The sequence below is a fragment of the Triticum dicoccoides genome, chromosome 7B, assembly GCF_002162155.2.
Source record: "Triticum dicoccoides isolate Atlit2015 ecotype Zavitan chromosome 7B, WEW_v2.0, whole genome shotgun sequence".
NCBI lineage: Eukaryota > Viridiplantae > Streptophyta > Magnoliopsida > Poales > Poaceae > Triticum > Triticum dicoccoides.
Genome location: NC_041393.1, coordinates 480,800,721 through 480,812,476, shown reverse-complemented (window position 1 = coordinate 480,812,476; position 11,756 = coordinate 480,800,721). Strand labels below are relative to the sequence as shown.

The 11,756-nt window shown below is 45.8% G+C and overlaps 1 long non-coding RNA gene across 2 annotated transcripts; it reads right to left on the bottom strand.

Moving 5' to 3' along the window:
- Window positions 1-2,995: 2,995 nt before the first annotated feature.
- On the bottom strand, window positions 2,996-5,829 carry LOC119336018. 2 transcript variants are annotated; one of them, XR_005162157.1, is made up of 5 exons: window positions 5,299-5,829; window positions 4,803-5,218; window positions 4,604-4,698; window positions 3,578-3,694; window positions 2,996-3,466 (listed from the first exon to the last, which is right to left on the bottom strand). It is a non-coding gene; the product is annotated as an uncharacterized LOC119336018 (long non-coding RNA). The 2 variants fall into 2 exon arrangements; XR_005162156.1 differs by having other exon boundaries at window positions 4,803-5,829.
- Between the last annotated feature and the right edge of the window lie 5,927 nt (window positions 5,830-11,756).

The window sequence follows — 11,756 nt, the reverse complement described above, 5'->3', positions numbered from 1 at the left end:
CCACTGCTTGCCGGTCCATCACGGCACCAATCATTGATCGACGGGCAGAGGCCATGCAGCAGCACTGTGCATCTACTACTACCTAACCTAATCCACATGTACATTGCCTTGCTGCACCAAGATGATCAGCCAAGGCCATTCCTTCAAACGACTAGCATTGCAGGCTCTCTTCAGCCAATGAATGCAGCTATAGAGAATGCATTGGCCATTTGGTCAGCCAGTGAATTTCCGATGGTTATTTCAGAGACCCGGGGATATACTAGTACTCCCTCCTTCCATCTATATAGGGCCTAATGCGTTTTTCAAGACCGCCTTTGACTATTGATAAAATTAATACTACATGACATGCATAATGCGAAAATTATATCATTGAAAGCTCCTTTCACATACGAATTTGATGATGTGCTTTGTGTAAGTTGCATGTCATATATTATTGCTCTAACATTTGGTCAAAGTTAGCCTCGAAAAACGCATTAGGCCCTATATAGATGGAAGGAGGGAGTACTACACATGGATGGATGGATGAGATCAAGAGAATGGAGATCATGTGCCAATATTGTTCCTTGTCACATGTGCTTTAGTTCTGTGTGATGGTCCCCCGGAGAGGCAGGCATAAATAGGATAAAATCCTTTGTTGCTTCCTGCATGTGGTAGTAGTAATTGCTGCAAAGCCTCTGCAGCAGTCTCTCCTACTCCATGCATGAAAACGGAGAGGGAGCCCATGTGACCCAATCCCGCACCAAATTATTAAGTCCTTGCGGATCAGCAGGTCCATGAGACCATGATGACCAGTACGTTTTAGCTCGTTTTGGGCAGTAATCTGAAAGCGATTTCAGCTCAATTCCTAGGTTGGGCATGCAGTACCCTCCACTGTTCCTTGCTTCAAGGAGCAGCAAACCTAGACCCAAACATGGCATGCTCATCGTTGTAGAGACAGATGTGAAGTGCCTATGGTAGTAGCAAGTTAATAAGCGGCTCAAGTTGTTCAGACAAGGGGCTAGGTTGGCGATTTCAGACTCAAAATTAGCCCCTCAACCAATGGGGGAGATGGCAGGTAGGAAGCATGCAGGAGGGCCGGGCAGTTTGGTGCCTAACAGTGGCTAGTCAGGAGCAGAAGCCAGCAGTACTTCTCTATTTTGTTGTACGTAAGCGCCCACCCTGGCCCTGATCCTGACGTCTCGAGCAATGGCTGCACCATCACCACCCAACAATTGTGTGCTGGGGACATGTACATGATATCGAGACTTTTCTTAGGGTTCAGCTGTGGCATGGTTAGACAATGACTGATGCTGACATTTCATTATTGATTATGTTTTCAGTTCAATAGTCGCAATTCCAATCCCAAAAAATCAGGTTTGCATTAAACATGACAAGTATATACTGTACTATGTAAAGAAGAGGGGGGAAATAATAGTGCTAGACCTATACTATTTAATACTCATGGATAAAACAACAGTTTTCAGTAGTACGAGTCACTGTTTTGCAACAAGAAGCTCGGGTTCTTCCACTGGTGCAGCACAACTCTTGTTTTTAAACAACATAGTGCAGAACTCTGAAAACTAGACTGAATGAGAAGCAGAATCACTTTAGCTATTGCACAATAATTGGTATGCTTGCATGCACCTTGAATTAATTGAGTTGTTCCCTGAGGAAAGATAAGACAGATTTGTAGTACTTGATAAACTGTTTCTCTCAACTCCCAAGCAGTGTTTCCCATTCCCTCCTGCCTCCTGATCATTCATCTATGGTAGTTGAATTAAAAAAAATGCTGCTGTGAAACTTGCGAGAAGTGGCACATCGTCATGTGCAATTAAGGAGGTCGTTGCTCGTGATGCAATCATTCAAAGATGATTAACAGAGATGTCACTTCAGTTATCCTCTCACAATCAACGATATAAAAATGAAATAGGTGTTGCCCAGAGAACCAACCCGACCCGCAGTTGGAGCAGTTGGATCAAACTTCATATTAGTCCCTTTTGTATCTCAATTAATATGAATTATGTTTTTATTGAGAGGCAACGTCCTTGTCAATAGCAAGTTGTCTGTGACGATTTCGTCAATCTTGAAAATCCACAACTCGGATCCGGTCTTTGGTAGATGTTGTCTGTGTGGTGTTACAAAACACAGTACTGATTAAGAACGTTACGGCTAGAGATCGGGATGAGATGGAAGTGTCCATCACCTAATCATGAGCAGCGCCCAAAGGTTTTATCCACGTACGTGCCCATCATCGATCACATGCCAGGCACATGACAGGATAGAGACCAGGAAACAGCAGTCGCTAAAAATGGACCGGTGAGTGGAACCTGTCATCCAAGTAGCAACGAACGAAAGCTACCGCATGTACCACACCGGGGGCAGGTCCACGGCGCAACTCGAGAGACTAGTTAGACACCCGTGCGTTGCCACGGGATAACAAAAATATATACAATGATAGATTGAAAGGTGTCATGTGTGGTTTCTAAAACGTCATTATGAATGTCCATCTCTTCCTATGTAACGCTCTTCTGGTTCGATTTCGACAAGTTCGTCCCCACTACTATCCCTTCCCTAGTGCTTTGACCTCATAGCCATGTCGCCACGTCTGTAATCAACATCATCCCTAGGGATGACTACGACTTGTTATCTGGTCTGTTCATCATCGCCAAATATCATCTCCTCTTTACCCACAGCCCAACAAGGCATAAAAATGCAATCTGGGCACATGTAGCACAGCCCAACAAGGCATAATAAGCAATCGGGTGCCTAAGAACTGTGCAACAACTTAGCTCTCATGGATGCATATAAGATAGTACACTATCAAAACAAAGTAGTATATCTCCTGCAAAAAAAAACAAAGTAGTATATGTGGCAATTTTGATAATAAAAAAAATTACATGATCATACTGAAACCTTCAGCAGTAGATTATGTTCTTTAAAAGGTTATACACATAGAGATACATAGCTTTGAGAGAGCACAAGAAAGGGTAACCTATATCTTTAGATAGACTCCACATGCACAACAGATGATATTGTATATTTTTATATAAAAGCACAATACATACCCATTAGTCTCGTTGTTTGTCACATGCCTTCAAATGCTAGTTAACAACTAATCTCAAGATGACAACTTGAATGTTTTGCTAAAATTCTGAACTCATAGTAGTATTTTTCTGGAAAAACAGCGTCTCTCAAGAAGGAATAATTGCTTCATAATTTATGTGCCTAAACGTAGTCCTCATAGAATGTCATAATTTCATACTTGATTATCATAATAAGACTATCTAACCTCGAAACAAAGGCTATCTGAATATCTAACTAATATAAAAAATTCCAACAACACCACACTTATGCTCAATGAAAGCTTCTCTTCTCGACCTATGGGCCCATTTCCTTTCACATCAAGCCATTCCATGAATAACATGGGCCAGCTCACCAACATAAATCGGACACTGCAAAGTGGTGGCATCCGGTTCTATCTGATAATCTGCATGTATTAAATGAACAATTAGTTACCATAATCATGAGATGCTCGCACTTGTTGTTTTCAAACAGAAGTATGTGTTCAAGTCTAAACCAAAAATAAACAGTAACACACCCTTAAGAGAAGTAACCGTTGTGCATGAGCACCCGATCTAATAGCATGAGAATGAAATGGCAAGTTGGGTCAGTCAGGAGTGCGACGTTTCTGCTCCCGAGCTCATCTGCACCCACCCTGACAAAAAAAATAAAAAAATGTACTAAAAGTGTTCAAAAAAGTCCAATTTTTTTTGTGTGATAGACAATTGTATGTGTGAGGTGCACTCCAAGTTTCAACTCATTTGAACATCTGAGCAACTCTCAGCAAAAAAGACAAATTCAGTATCTGTAAAAAAGTTTACTGTTCACACACTGTTCTGACCCGATTAGTTTTTTTTTTTGCTGAGAGCTGCTTAGATGTCCAAATAAGTTGAAATTTGGAGCGAACCTCACGCATACAATTGTCTATCACACACAGAAAAAAAGTTATTTTTTTCTGACCGGGTGCAGATGAGCCTGGGCACCGAATTGGGTTTTTGGTCAGTTAGAGGATATAATAGGAACAACCATAGCAATCAATAAAAAAGACCATAGGATCATGTACACCAAAGTGAATCATTCTCCCTTCTTAAAAAGAATGATCACCTTCAATTTAAAGATCAGTGCTTGCATAGAATTGTAGTTGGAGAGTAACTTCACTTTTAACAAATTTGAAGATTTTAATTTTCAAATAATTCACTTGTTCCAAAAGGCCTCTTCCCACATGTAACAGACTGACAATTTATTCACTTGTTCCTATAATTCACTTTCTCAAGTTCAGCATGACTAAAAAGGGATCATAAGTATAGATGACAAATTCTTGACCTTAACATATGTGTCTTATGTGATGATGGAGTAGTGACTCAGTGAACGGATTGTTAACAAACTAAAGAGGGATACAACCTACATTTTCACTTGTTCTCTGAAGCGATTAACAATCTAAGGAACTGAACATGGATAAACTTGATTAAGTGGACGTGGTGATATGTCCCTGACAGTTCATGCAGAGAAATATTATGATGTATTCCACTTCATCCTGACTAACAAGCTGAAAATACGTACATACCTGGATCGTGCACTCCCTGTCAGCATGAGGTGCTACCACTAATTATCCCGATGAACCACCCCATTCCCAAAATCATTTCACAGGAACTACTTGACCTAGCAAAACAAAAAATACATTAGAAAAGATACCAAGTGCGATGGTCACAAACTCAAAGTTATTCAAATCTGGGCAAACATGCATAGATCGAGTGTAATTATACATCTTCAGATTTTGTAAATCTTCTCTTAATATACTAAAGCAGCGCTACTGCCTGGCATCTTCCAAAAAAAGCACAAGCACACTCAATGAAGATCTTGACGGCATTGGCTGATGGGTTGACCACTTGACCACAAAAAATCCCCTGTGCTGCAAGAATTCACAACAAAAACATGTTTCATACCCTCATGCATAAGAAAGAATAGGCATGCTCAGTACTTCGAAGCGATCAATTTCTTGATCCCCAACTTCTATTGAGGTCTGTGTGAAAAAAATGGATCTGGGAAGGAATAAAAAGACCACATCAATTGGTGAGGCAACTGCTGCCGACTACGAAGTGGAGACCAACAGGTGAGCTGCTCCGCCATGAACCTGTGTTGGCTTGAGTCCATGTCCCGCGGCCGCTCGCGCTCATCCCGCCTGTCGCACATCTCAAGGTTGTGTAGATCAATCAAACAACGTTGACCAACAAATTACCTCTCAGATCAACTATTGGTTACCTGAACCTGACGAAGAAGTAGGACACGACCCGCTAGCCTGAGGGTCGGAGCAGAAGCCTCCGGAGGCCTCCACTCGCTGCACCAGCCGGCGTCAGACTTCCGTCGCACCGAGAAACCCGCCCTCATGGCGTCCCCATCGGTGGCGTTCCCGGCGGCCAGCGGATCCGCCATGGCAAAGTCGTACGGGACGACCAAAATCCACCTGCACTTGCACACCACGCCTAGGCCCAGTACGTCGCCGGCGTACGTTGGCAGACTGTAGTACGACCACCCCTGGCAACGCAGGCAAGCTCCCCCATGAACGGACGCGCACACCAACGACAGCTGCTTAAGAAATCTCCTTCTACGCCGCCGCCAAGCTCGCCCATGGACAGACGCGATCAAGATTTGTGCAGATAAGAGGGAGGAGTGAAGAATTTCTCGATGAGACTGGCTCCTACCGCTGACGGCCACGACCGCGACCGCAGCGGCGGACAAGGAGGGGGGAGTTAGAGAAAAAATTGGAGCTAGCGGAGAGATGAGATCGGGAGCAACGGAGTGCGGAAGATGAGGAGGCTGCGTGTGCGTGGGACGTGCTTTCGTGGGTCGTGGCCTCGTGGGTCTGTTTCCTTTTTTTTCTTTTTTTTTGGAGCGGGGATGGGAGAAACGAGCGATGCACTACCGGACTCGCGGTCTATGCCTACGGCCAAGGGCCGTCGGCATAGGCCCCCAAGCCGTCGGCATAGGTTTATGCCTACGGCTGCCGTCGGCATAGACCCGTCGGCGTAGATACCGTCAGCGTAGTCTTGTCAGACCGTCGGCATAGTAAAGCCGTCGGCATAGGGGCCTATGCCGACGGCCTGGCGTCAGCCGTCGGCATAGTATAGCCGTCGGCAGTCTTTTTCGTCTGATAGCAACGGACGGCGCCGTCAAAAACGGGGATGAATCACGCAAGGCCACGTGGCAGGGCTATGCCTACGGCAAAGCCGTCGGCATAGATCGTGTCGTCTTCTGGTTACTCCTGGCAGCAGAGGTATGCCTACGGCTTTGCCGTCGGCATAGATTTTCATCTATGCCTACGGCAAAGCCGTCGGCATAGATCCGCCACGTGGCGAGCCCTGGTGACTCCTGGGCTTATATATGCCGACGGCTTTGCCGTAGGCATAGTTTTTTTATTTTATTTTATTTTCCCTGTTTTTTCTCTTTTCCAATTCATTTGACAGCATTTCAAAACAGAACAATATGAAATTATGCAGAAATATGACAGTTCATCATCTAAACATACTCAAGTTCACCATCATCATCTAAACATACTCAAGTTCATCACATCATCTAAAGATCATCACCGACTCAAGTTCATGAACATAAAAGTTGTGCAAGACATGAAACATCATAAAAGTAGGAATATGAAAGGCATGGCACGACGGCCACACGCACGGAATCATCAAGCAAGACCACCTCCGCCAAAACCACCACCTCCGCCAAAACCACCACCTCCACCAAAACCACCACCTCCGCCAAAACCACCACCTCCACCAAAACCACCACCACTCTGCCAGATCGGAGTGACTGGGGTCGACGGAGCAGGAGTCGAGCCACCGGTCCCCTACATGTTTCAGAAAAGATTCTAACAGTAAATATGATATGATAGTGTTGAATGAACGAGAACTAGTTTGTCAGTAGTTAGGCAAATGTACTAACCGGACCATCACTGCCTAGTGCCACCCATTCATCGAACGTGGGCACGTGTGGGGGTTCTCCCGCAGGTGGTGGTGGGGGTCCCATTTGTGGTGGACCCGTGCCGTTACTCCAAGCCGCCAACATAGCCTGAATGTTAGTTAAACAAGCAAACTAGAAGATCAGAAGGAATGAAAATGCAAAAATTTAGCTTGGTTTTAAGAGGGCAGAACTAACCTCATCATCTGACGGTTGTAATCATCGTTTGCCTTCACTCGTTTCAAGTACTCCCGCACCTCGAGATTCCTATGCTCGACAAACTCCTTATATGCCTACATAATTTAGATTGTTTCTAAGTGAGCAATGCTGAAAATAAACTGAGAATGCTAGATAGAAAAAGATAAAGAGGAAGTACTTACAGCATGCTGGCGGGCTAAAGGAGTCTGTGAACGCCCCGTACTCTCTAACTGGCTCGGGTTGCTAGCCCGAAGCTGTGTGTACGAGATCGAAGGAGTGATCAAGCCGTCGAAACACGGATACCGGCCATTCTTCTTCCCTTGGATGGCCACCACCGCCGTGTCGTCGATCTGAGACTGGGCGACCTCGGCAACAGGAACATCCGGATGCAACTCCTGATAGTGATGAATGTAAGACCCCAGGTGCTCCTCGGTCTTGCCGTAGTACTGGCTCTCGCCCTCCTTGCGACGACTCCGCTCGCGGGCCAGCTTCCACGACTCCATGTCTGAGAGCGGCCTCTTCAACTTGTCCTCCTACAACGTCAAATAGAAGTTAGCCATACATAAGAACATGACGGTAAAGAAGAACAAAAATGCATCATGCACATAGATATACCTTCATGGCCTTGAAGCTCCAGTGGTTCCTGTTTCCTTGGCTGTGTGTCCCGTCGGCTCCATGGTTAGCCCGGCCCTTGATGCTCTTGGCAGCAAACTCTGCATCGGCGCCGAGCCACCTATCCACCAAACTCGCCCATCCGTCATGCCTTCCATAGCACCAACGAGGAACAACCTATGCAAATTTTGGAAGCATGACATGTGAGCACGAAACATAGAGTTGACTGCTTGAAACAATGAAAAGTTAGTAATAGTTACCATCATGAACTGCTCCCTGTTCAAGGTAAGTCGCTGCTTCTGCGCTTGACTTTTGGTCATCTTTTGGTGCAGGTAGTAGTGGTAGTACTGCGAGACGGCAACCCAGCGCACCTCGTACTGCAACTGATGAGCTTTCTTCTTCGCAGCCGCAAGCAAGACCACGTCGGCTCTGGCCTTGTGCTCGTCAAGAACTCTATAGAGTTGCTGCATAAACCAGAAGCAAACAAGGCATGAGTTGAGTGATCCAATGATAAACTATGAACGAAACTGAAGACAAGTGATTCAGAAGAGAACTTACCCAAAATTTGGTGATCACGGCCTTAGCGGCTGTCCCGTACTCCGCGTTGCTGCAAGCCTCGTAGTGGGCCCAGCTCGTGGCCAAAACCCGCAGCTGCGGGTCCCTGTCTGGCCGCGGGCAGAATAGGCCAGGCCAAAAGTGCTTCAACAGGACAGTGATAAGGCCGTTCGGTTTACGGCCCTTTCCGCGAAGGATCCAGTTTCTTCAAAAGAATCAAATGATTGCCATGTGTACAATAAGAAAATGTTGTCATGTGTTGAAAATATGGTTGAGAGGCACTTACTCTGTCCCCACAGGTTCAATGATCCACTTGTGCTCCTCGATAGAAGGTGGTGTAGGTAGTCCGGCATTACCACGCAGCCACCCCTGCGGAGCACCCGGTGGCAAGTCACCCCACATCTCGGGATCAACTTCCCCTCCACCCTCCTCGCCCTCCTCCTCGGCCTCCTCCTCCTCAACCTCCTCCTCGGCCTCCTCCTCCTCGCCATCAGGAACATACTCCTCCTCCTCAGACTCAGAAGGTGCCTCTGTATGGGAGGGCATCGAAGAAGACCCTCCTATTTCGGACATGGCCCGGAGTTTTTTGCCCCGGATGCCTCTCCCCCCACCTCCTCCTCCTCTAGGGGCTCTCCCCCCACCGCCTCCTCCTCTAGGGTCTCCTCCCCCGACCCCTCCACCTCCCTGTGAGGTGCCATCCTCGCGTAGTCGGGAGGGAACCTTGTGGGCTCGTCCACTCCGAGTAAGTCCTCCTTTGAGTTTACTGAGGAAACTGGCACCACTGGACTTGCCCATGATTAGCAAACCTGCATTGAGAAGAGAATAAACAATTAGTAAGGATATCAATTAAACAAGCATACAGGAAAAACATTAATACCAGAAGTGCACATTAAGCATACTATTGTAATGATCATTAAAAGAACTTACATTTTCTAGAACCCATATGAATCATCACTATTGTAATCTATTTGTGGAGCGGTCTCATCATCACTATCATGCATATCTTCTTCGTTGTCTGACAGAGGTGGAGGATCTTCCTCATCGTCAGCGTCTTCATTTAACTTTTCAAGCATAATTATGTCTCTTTGATTCACAACTGCCTCACCATCAATCCTTGCGTCGTCGTCGTTTGGGTCCAGGTCAACATAACCCAAGTCATCATCCTCGTTGTTTCGGACCACGTCATCATGTTCCTCTTGATAGAACACTCCCTCGTATGTCATGGGGTTTATGTTGTAGTAATCATCATCGTTCGGGTCCGGTAGCTTACCATGCGGCGACACCTTGAACACAACTTCCCAACCCTTTAGGTACTCTTTCTGGCATGGGTAAGGCAGATAATATACTTGTGTGGCCTGGGTAGCGGCGATAAAGAGATCAGCTCCGGCATAGACGGTTGATGGTTTAACTTCAACTAAACCAATAGAAGGCGTATGTCTCAGGCCCTTTTTGGGGTCGAACCATCGGCATTTGAACACAGTGAGAGTTAGGTGTTCGCGGCCAAGTTTGAATGTAAGCTCGTATATTTTTCCTACCCTTCCGTAGTAATCTATTTTATTATCTCCTTCAGTGAAGACTCCGGTATTTATGGTTTTGGGATCAGGCCGACTGTTCTGGTGCTCCTTTGTATGGAAGCGATACCCATTCACATCATACTTTTCGCATGTCATGACGACAGGGTCAAAACCCATGGAAACCCATCTCAATTCTTCATCCATTGATTCGGTCGGATCATTTCCCTACAAGTTCAATTGAAATTATAGGGTGCATGAGTTTAATTGAAATTATAGGGTGCATGAGTTTAATTGAAAGTGTGAAAAATTACTTTCTCCATGAACCACGCAATGAAATTTTTCCTTCCATCAGCACCCTTTCGGAGAAGAGCAAGTGCCTCCGCTTCAGTAGGAGGCAGCATTCCTGTCCATTCTTCCTCAACGAATCGACTACAATAAGAAAAGCGGTATAAGAACTAGGCAAAGTGAACATAACGAATTGACTAAAAGAATGGTGCAAAGGTATTACCTCATCCACTCATCCTCAACTTCCTTGATGTTGTGCAAGATATAGAACATGACATCCTCCCACTCATCTCGTGGCATGACATAAGATGTCGAGCATCCAACCCTGCCACCTTGCCCGGTGAATAGAGGCAACTTGGGTTTATACTTGGGTTCTTCTGTATTGTATCGAGACACCTTATTGTGCAACGTGGGAACATGGTCCGGATAGTAGGCTGTCCTGAGGTCTGCCACCTCCTCTAGGATAACTGCCTCAGCTATGGAAGCTTCAATCTTAGCTTTGTTTCCACATTTCCGTCTCAGATGCTTGTTCTGTCTCTCAAGGCCGTACTGCCAACGATACTACACAGGGCCCCCCAACAATACCTCGTTCGCAAGGTGCAAAATGAGATGTGTCATCGGAGTAAAGAAGCCTGGCGGGAAGATCTTCTCTAGCTTGCATATCAACTCCGGCGCCTTCTTATGCATTTCTTTTATCTTCTCAGGACATACTTCTTTAGCACAAAGCGTTCGGAAGAAATGGCTTAACTCCGCAAGCACACGCCAGACACGCTCGGGAACATAGCCCCGAACCATCACCGGCATAATCCGCTCAATCCATACATGATAGTCATGACTCTTGAGCCCGGTCACTCTGCCCGTTGAAAGATTGACCCCCTTACTTATATTCGACGCATAACCATCAGTGAACTTCACGACGTGTTTCAGCCACTTGAATGCCTCCATCTTATGATCCTTTTTAAGTACGAAGTCAGCATCTGGCTTGAACCAAGATTTTCGACTGCCTGTGGGAGGTTGCATGTGAAGACGTGGTCTATCACAAATATTCTGTTGATCGACTCTAGCATTAACATTATCCTTTGTCTTATCAGGAATGTTGAGGATCGTGTTAAAAAGGGACTCTGCGACATTCTTTTCGGTGTGCATCACGTCGATGTTGTATGGAAGTTTGAGGTCCTTAAAATAGGGAAGCTGCGTGAAGGGGGTAATGTGAGTCCAGTTGTGCGTCTCACCATATCCTTCAAAATATTTTTTTCCCTTTACCTTTGCCTTTGCCTTTGCCTTTCCCTTCACAGGCAGGCTTAAGAGCTTTGAGCTGAGCAAGCACATCCTCACCAGAAAACGTTGGAATCTCATTTACTTCATGGACAACTTTGCCTTTTGTGAAGTTCTTCTTGTCTTCCCTATCAGGATGGTCTGGAGGGAGGAATTGTCGATGCTGGTCAAAGGCAACATACTTGCCACCCTTCTTCATCCAAATGAAAATCAAGGCCTGCATGCACACTGGGCAAGGCATCTTTCCACTTGTACACCATCCGCAGAACAGGGCATAGCCGGGAAAGTCATGCATGCAATACTGTAGCCAAACTTTCATCAAGA